The sequence below is a fragment of the Rhinolophus sinicus genome, chromosome X (assembly GCF_036562045.2).
Source record: "Rhinolophus sinicus isolate RSC01 chromosome X, ASM3656204v1, whole genome shotgun sequence".
In the NCBI taxonomy this organism is placed as follows: domain Eukaryota; kingdom Metazoa; phylum Chordata; class Mammalia; order Chiroptera; family Rhinolophidae; genus Rhinolophus; species Rhinolophus sinicus.
Window position 1 is genome coordinate 18,235,572 of NC_133768.1, and position 9,219 is coordinate 18,244,790.

A 9,219-nucleotide genomic window follows, 5' to 3' on the forward strand; every position below is an offset into this window, starting at 1 on the left:
GGTCATCGTATAATATCAGTTACCCTGTCCATCTGCTATTGAAGATGGCAGCCCAGCAAGCCTGATGGTTCTTACAGGCCAAGGATTCACATGGTTAGCTTTCCCCCCTTTCTGTGGCAACGTCTCATCAATTCCGTTAGCGAAATTAAAATGTCATTTGGAATCAGATACTGACATGACAAATGAAGTGGCACTTTTCGTTGACTGAGAAATAACTATGGTTGAGTTCATGAGTATGCCTTATTGCCCTGTTTGGGGGGCGGGCGGCAGCAGAGAAGAATTTACTTGGGAAATCTCAGCTGCATTATGGTTAAAGTTATGATAAGCAGGGCTGGCGTGACTACGAGGCCACAGAACTGCATGCTGCTTGCGATACTCTGTGGCCTGCGGGAATTCAGAGCTGGTGATGAACATAGACTAGTAGCTTTTGTGAAAAAGTGGGGCACTGTGGAGGGACGAGCCAGCTGCGGATTTCCCAGGTCGCTTTCCGCATCACTGCTGAACACCACAGAGAAAGAGGTTGCTGCCCTTCCTCCTGATTCGGTCTGTGAAGAAGGCAGCATAATTTGCCTCTTTAAAATAAGCCCAAGACCTGGGCATCAATTATGGAATCCAGGGCTGTTCCTTGAAGAGGAAGGACAGGGGAACTGGGTATTAGTAGCTTCCACAAAGGCTTGAGTCAAGATTTAAATTAAGATGTTTTGCTCACGATTAGTCACCGGGCTTGGTTTTGGTTTTTTTGTTTATTTTTTTTTTTAGCTTTTCATTTTAAAAATACAGCATTTTCTGTTGTTGTTGTCGTGATTGTTCTTGCAGGGAAGGGGGAAGAGAAACAGGAATAAGAAAAGGGTGGTGAACTGAAGGGAAACTGTAAAGTTCTTAAGGTGAGGAAGAAAAGGGTATCAGGATTAGAAAAAGGACTGTTGTTTCTGGTTTTATGATACCCTAGGTAGTAACCAGTGAGCTCAAAGTATGATACAATATTTAAAACTCCCTGAAAACGAATTGCACTAAGTAAAATAACATTACCATATTTAGAGCTTTTAAATATTAATTTTAAGGAATATAAAATAGTAATATTCAAAAACTTCTTAAAAGTCATTTCACTAAAAAATCAATTTCACTAAGTAGAATGAAGTTAAATGTTCAAAACATCTTTCAATTAATTGTGTTAAGTAAATAAATTACAATATTTAAAATTCCTTAAAACTGGTTTTTGTACTTTTTAGAGAAGCTTTAAATATCGTAAGTAAAAGTCACCATAAATAAAGAGGAGGGTACTAGATAGTACTGGTGCAGGGACTGATATTAGAGATGGAAAGATGCTGTTAGCAGGGGAATGTCTTTAAAAAAAAAAAAAAAAAAAAAAAAAAAAGAACAAATCCAGAGATAGTAGTGCCACAACTCTGCAGAGACTATCACTGAACTTGACGTCAGAGTTCAATTCAGAAAAATCTGGCATTTGTGATGAAAGAGACCACGCACTGCAGGTGCCCGATACTCCCTTGTTTGCAATTTGTGAGGAATGTTACAGGCATTGATTTGATGGCAGTTTTCCCTGCTGACAGTCAGTGTGCAACCTTTCTGTACATTTTCAGCCCAAAGAGATCTCAAATTACTTAGTCACAACATGAAAGGAAGCTATGCGTTAGTAGCTAGGGCCCATTTGCAATAAATACTTTGCACCATGTAATGGGTGCTTAATAGGCTCATAAAGCCAACGGTGCCTGGATTTAGGATGGTTGTTGCCCTTCTGTATTTCTCAGATAAACTCTTCATTCTCAGAGTTTGATTATAAAATAAAATAGAAGCAAGAGCACGTTTGTAAATGTTGCGTTCAGGGCCAATGTTTAATTCTGGTTTTTTTGATGACCAGTCCTAAAAGGCCAATAAATATTTCAAATGAACAAGAAGAAATACAGTGCTAAGGGTTTTGCACTATGAGTCAATAAACTGTCCAGTTTTTACATTTGTCTATAACACAAAATGGCTACGCTTAAATGGAGCAAATTTAATCAAAACTTCTTGATTTTCTATGTTATATAAATACAATATCAAATAAAATATTTTAAATGTATGGCCTCAGTCAGAAGGAAATGTATCTCAGAAGAAGTCTCTAATACAGACATTTCCTTAGCTGGCAATAGGTCTATAATGCGATAAACATTATAGACTTTAAATTCAACAAACAACATTCTCAGTGTGATGCCGGTCACGTAAGGCCAGATCCAGCCAAATGCCAAGATGGCAGTGGATTTAGAATGGAAAAATTTAAGACCACATGTGTCAAGCAGTATTAACCTGACAAAATTCCAGAATAGGAAAGAATTTGGATTAAACTCTGAGACTTCGCCATAATGGGATGTGACTGTGTTTCTAGCCAAGATGATACATGACATCTCTGGCAATAAGACTATATCCTACACAGCTGAATCATTTTGGCAATGATGTAAGCATAGATACATCATGATTTAGAATGGTTTTAATCAGTGTCATGCATATTAGACAATCCCATTTCTGCCAAAACCCCTGTCCATATGAGTCAGATAAGTGTATTTAGAGCTGAAATCCTTAAAGGTCTACATTATAAATGCTCATTGGCATTTTTTAGTTACTATAGTTTGGAGAGGAGTTTATTTCATCCATACCCCTTATGCATAAAGTAATAGCCTTTATTTCCAAACTATATTGATATCAGGTATTAAGATTCTTGAACTGCCATTTGTAAACATATGATCCTCATCACTTTAACCCATTATGGAATTTCCTTTAAAGGATGAGGATTTACACCATTGTCCTACAGTTGGGTATGATTTAAGAAATTAGCATAGGGTTTGTACGTGCAAACTTTCCTTACAGGCTTAATATTTCCACAGCTCTGCTGATCAGACACAAATCAGGAAAGGAATGGAATTTTGGAGAATATAGAGGGGAACAGAAGGAAGGTTTTCTTCCTTCTTCATCTGGAAGGTTTGTTGCTTCATGTATATTCTAACCAGCTAAAAGGGGAGAATTGAAGTTGTGGTAATAGTTAAGATATTAGTTTATATATGGTAATCTAATTTACAAGTGTTACTTTGCACTTATCAAGATACAAGAGTCATAGAGATCAGATGAGACGAAAAAATATTCTTTAGAAAACAATATTCTTCAAGCCCTTTCAAATGTTTGGGATTTTGAGAAGGTCAAATGCCAGATCCAGCATGCTGTCTTCCTTCTGAATTATCCAGACAGGTCTCTCATATTCAAAGATGGGAAAGGAAGAAAGGATGTGATTAAGTGCTGGGAGGAAAATCATAGCCGGGATGCTTGGCTTCTTTCAGATATATATTCTAAGATTATCTGTATTTAGCAGAAACCAGAAGATCAGATTCAGTTCTCCAAGAATTTGTTCTCGTTTGATGCCACCTGGAATATGATGCTACTAGTATATGGAGCTCAGGCTTATAAAGGACTGAAAGTTCTTGCGCAAGAAATGTAGTTCTAACTGAAAAATTGGAACACAGTTATTTTTGCTCTAAACTTAAACAAACCTGAAAGTATTCTGGTATATTTCCAAAGTCATGAGAAACAATGGGGCGGGTGGGAGGGGGGGGGGTCAGCCAGATAATAATAAAAGTTCAAACCATATGAAATTGCCAGTATTCAACCCTTTTTGTCCTACAAAATTGGTACCAATATCAGATTATTTTTTAACTACAAAAGCGGTCATTTCTTATGGTTCAACCTAATACATTCTTGTAGGAGTCCGTTGTGTGCAACAACATGATAATCTGCATGGTAACAGTAGAAGTATCTGAGTATTAGAGTGTTGTGGAAATACTCTTCTTAGATATAAATCACTAACGGGTTCAGTAGATTCTAGGGGAACAAACTGGTTCATAGGTATTTTGTTGTTCCCATTTTGGTTTACATCTGATTTAAAATAAGGGATAATTCCATACAATATTTTCCAAGTTGTTTTCCTGAAAATCTTATTTGTAAGGGGACTAATTTCCAAGGAGATTGTGTAATCTACTTTTGTGAATAGTTCTCAGCCTTTTATTCTTATGTTCTACCAATCATATTACATACAGTAAGGGGGTGGGTGGGGAGAAACAGGATTGGGGAGATGAAACGAAACATGTTTGGTTGTTCTGTTCTTCACCATAAAGGAAGACAAGACCAGGACTAGAGGCGCAGGTCCAGGAAGGCAGAGCTCAGTTAGGGAGAGGAACGCGGGGGTGCCTCCTCTTTGCCCCAGGCCTCCAACATATACACGGGGTGGTCTAGCCACCTAGTTTAGGCAACGGGAGAGTGGCATATTCCACAAAGGTCAGGCGGCAGGAGGCAACATCAGGACACTGAGCTGGTAAAATTAAACACTGAGGAGAAACACCTGGCTTGGTGTGGCCTTTGGTCAAGCATCTCAGAAAGGCACTGCTGGGGCTGGGTAGTCTTGACCAGATGGGCCTACAGAAGTTCCCAACACTGGTAGATTCCTAGTCATTGTCAAGGACACCCTGTGTTTCACCTAGGCTACTTCACCAGCCCAGAACCAAAATGTAGCAGGACCTAAGAGAGGGAGTCTAGCCCCTTCTCTATACTGACTGGTGTTGTGGCGCTGACATTTCTTTTCCTCACCAATGAAATAAATTTCATATCAGCCTGCTCGTCATCATGTTGGGGTTTGTGTTTCTGTGTGTGTGTACGTGCATGTGTGTAAGTAATCTGGGTGCACAGTATATCATGTATCACATTAGGTATGTCATACATCATATGCAATATGATACATTATGCAATAAGTGCATGTGTACATATGTATTTTATGTGTTTATAATATGTAGTGTATATTGTTTAAATGTTTGAATATAAATACTATATATTTATATATTATATAGTATATATTCACACATTTTATATGGAAATATATAAAATATGTTTGAATAGGATATGCCATATGTACATATATTTATATATTACATATGTCTTCTATATGAAAAGATATTACACAATGGCCATGGCATATATTATGGGCCACATTTGTACATACTGATTTTATACAGAGCATACACACACACAGTATCTAAATGCCTTGTTTTTAAACAAGAAAGAGCAATTAGCAAATTCATTTCTTGGACTCTTATTTGTAGCCCTCTAGTGAAAGAAAATCATCTCTCAGATTAAAACCCAGTGTTGCCATTAGAATGACCAAAATGTGACAAGTCTCCAGTAGAAAGAATAAGATGTGTGTATTTGCCCTGATGTGAACATCTGTCTTAACTTAAGCAGAGTCCATCTTTACTCTCACTCTTAACTGTGAGACAAAACAGGCTGTGATAAACCAAACAATTCAGCATAGAAAGTAAATATTTATAACTGGCAAAGTGTAAATGTAACCCAATTAATGAACTTCCCCCTGAAAATAGATGTTCTCAACACAGACATATATACACTTTAAATTTCTTCTCAAAAAAAATCATAAATTTATGTGGATGTCAAAGAAAAGCATTTTATAAACAAGAGCTACTTAGTAAAGCTCGTCTAAGAATAAAATATGTTTTAAGCAGGTTTTGCTCATGCATTCATTATACTCTATGAATTTTCTAGAAGAATGTAGTCATTTTACTTCCACATATGACATTTGGCACTGCCCAAGCTTCGTGGTCTCTCAATATTACATTTTTTCTCATTGAAACTGAAAATCATCCACCACCAAACCCTCCGTATTCCTTACTTTTAGGAACTCAGGATGAGGAAATCTTGCTAGTAGAAAGGATTAAAATGTGAGGTGTGCCCACACACATGAGCCTCTGAGCTGTGGCTGCGAGTGCTGAGGAAGGCAGGAGAATCTGGGACTGAAGAAAAGTCTGTCTTACAAAATCCAGATGTACAAAGTAGATCAATTTCCCTGTGATTGTTCATTGACCAAAAAATCAGCAAAGCACCTAGACTGCCTCTGATAGTAAAACCATTAAATACATTTCAAATATGATTCACTTTATGAACAACTTTCTAGAAGTATATCTACCGGGTAAAGTTAGGTTAACTCTCAACTATTTGTTAGCAGATTCCTGTGTTAGTGGATTATAAACAACCCTGAAGGCTTTGGTCAGGCCCCAGAAAAGGGCCTGGTTGAGAGTGAGAATTAATCTGTGAGTGTTCCTGAGACTCACCCTAAATGACTGGAGGACTAACCAGTTGAAACTTTTCCACCATGAGTGTTATTTATCATCTGTGCTGCTTTTTCTCTTCATTGGCTCCAAAGCCTGAAAGTTAACTGCACATAAAGATATAAAAGTCTTTGGAAAAGAAGAAAAATTATTAGCCTAAATCCTTTTGTATTTGATTTTACTGGATGACGGTCCCAAAGTCTACTGCTAATAAAATTGAAATTGCACTCCTGGTACAAACTGTGTCTGAACATTGGTGAAGAGCTCTACTGTCCTTATCCCAGGACCTGGATAAAAGCCCGCATTGCCTCAAAGCATTCACTCATGAATAATCAGAACTCGGACCTGTGTGTGTGTCCCACACATACTGACATGCATGTAACTATACAGGCATGTAATGAATCAAAATAGAAACAAACATCGTGAATGTGCTTTTAACAGACAAGTGAATACTTTAAAAGCTTCTTTCTCTCCAGAATTTGACAGAATCAGTGTGTGTTGTGTAACGGTCCCCTTTGGCTATAAGCGAGGGAACAACCTGGGATACTGGTCAGTTCCTGGCATGCTCACTATGATACGGTCTTTTACTTCCAGGTCGTGAGCTGTGGACCTGCCTGTCTGATGATGAGCCCTGGCTCCCATTGCCACCACAGGGTCTCTGGTCACGAAGGGCTATATCTGTTTGTAACGTCCTGTTTAGGTAGCTTCCCGCATGAGCGCTGCTACCAGGGTGTCCTAGTGAACAGGCTTAGAACAATGGAGATGGAAAATGGTCCCATGCCAGAGTGATGCTTTGTGCCAATGCCACAGCCCCTTTGGTCAGATTTCACAGGGAAGCTTACAGAGCTCTAACTTCATAGAGAATGCTTAATAACTAGAATGCAAAACAAACAGCAATACTTTTGCTTTCAAAGCACCTTTTAAACATGGGGGAAACATTAGCCAAACCTCTGAAATGTACCTTCAGTCCACCTGCAGTATCTGCCTACATCTATAAGATTTGCCTCTGAGTCCTGCTTGCTGGGTCTCAGCCCCAAAGTTAAAGGAGCGATGGATGATGGTGATGCTAAGGAAGGAAAGCAACTGCCGAGAGAGGAAAGCGGAGAGGAACAGAACCTACCTAAATCTTTCTTCCCTGCTTTTCCTTGATTTCCACTGGCCCATTTTCTGAAGTGGCTGTAAAAGACAAGGCCCGGGCTGGCTGGAGGGAAAATTGTGAAAGAGCCTGTCCCTGGGAAATCCACCGATCTAGGATTCCTTCCTCACTGCCTCCTCATCTCTACTGTCTGTGCCATGCCCGAGACCTAAAGGAAGCTGCTTCAGAAGACGTGTCCCAGAGGCATTTGCATTTAAAATGATACCCTTGAAGGCCAAATCCAAAGGGAATTCACCTATCATTGTGGACAGGGAAGGCATCCCAAGGTGGAGGGCATTCCTCATGTGCCAAGGCTCTTGAGTCCAGACCAGGAAACGGGGGCCCTGCCATTTAGCTTTCCTTTATGGTAACAGACCGACCTCTTCAACATACATACCCTTCTGTGAATCAGGTCTAGTGTCCGCTAGGTACTCCAGGCTATTAATCCCTGGGAGGCACCCACTTGGCATCCATCCCTCCCTTGATAACCTGAGCTTCAGGAAGGAGGCCCAGTTATGGTGTAGGCAGTTGTCCCTGTAGCTCTTTGAAAACGCTACACAACTCCAATTTGGGGTGTAGCGTAAGGCATCTGTTATTGAGGTGTCGCTTGACAAACCACAATCCTGGCCTATCAGGACTGAGGGGAGGGGCTTTGAAGGCAAGGTCAATGATGGGTAGCAACAAATGCTAACTGAACAGTAGAACGGATTCTCCCTCGGGGCCTCCTCCTCTTCTGGCCTCTGAGTGTCTGCACACGTACCCCTGTAACGAGGCGAATGAAGGAAACGCACTGTTTCCAACAGCCCCTAAGAATAAAATCAGAATTCTCTCTGGAACTACCCCCAAAACCAAGTGCATATGTGAAAAGAGCCAGGACTCAATAAAAATAATCACACTATAGGACAAGGTGTTTAAAACGCAGCAACAGAACTCAAGAGACAAGTAAACAGCCTACTTCCACCTTTCCTTGAGTTTGATTATTTTCATTCTGGATCCTCAAGCCTCACTCTTTTCACCTAATAGCTCTGTTAATTCAAATTCCTTTTCTCAATTAGCTTCTAAGGTTATTCAACAGCAAGATAAGAAATGGATTCTTACTGTTTTCCAACTAGAATCAGGGTCAGATCATGTAAAACATTACACCGATGTAAAAACAGGACTGCAAAACAGATTTATTTTAAATTCTACTATATGACTAATTCTAATCCCGTCATATGCATCCTTATTTTCTTACCATATTTAATGATTCAGTACTAAAGTCCTGTTTTAAAACTGTTGTTTCTAACAAGTAAATACTGTTAAAAAAAATCCATTTGCCATTTTCAGTGAAACCCTAAATTGTGTTGTGCCCATCAGAACTATTCTACATGGTTCCAGATGAAATAAATGGTCAATATTGTTTCCCCAGGTTGCAGGCGCTTCAGAGATATTAATCCTCCTTTTACCCTCATTGTCAAGGGATCGGTTACTTTTAACCAAAGGTCGGTTGGTCCTTCGTGAAAACACAGCGGAAACAAATTTAATAGTTCCCCCTCCTGAGACTAGACATTAGCTATCTAAAACATAATTAACAATAGGATGCCAGTCAGTGAGTGTACTTTTTACTTCATATCTGAGGAGTTTAGGTGCCTCCAATTTAATAGAGGCCACGGTGCTAGTTATCAAATTGACAGTCTTGACCTGACCTCTGAAAGTGGCTATAAAATGATGCCTAGTAAATTAAGATAAATGCCAAATCCCTCAGAGGAAACAGGCCCATATAATAACTATCAAATGGGCATTCAGGTGGGAGGCCAAGATTTCACAATAAGGATATAAATACCAGCCTGGACACGAGGGAAGATGAGGGCTCAGTTATTGTATACACAAGATAACAGTGACTCACTTCACTCAGCATTATGCTTGGCTGGAGATTTTTAAATTCCTTTTTAA

The 9,219-nt window shown here is 39.4% G+C and overlaps 1 protein-coding gene across 2 annotated transcripts in view; it reads left to right on the top strand.

Annotated features, from left to right (window-relative positions):
* The window catches only part of PTCHD1 (patched domain containing 1), a 64,322-nt gene that overhangs the window by 39,393 nt on the left and 15,710 nt on the right, over nucleotides 1–9,219 (top strand). The window lies entirely within an intron of this gene.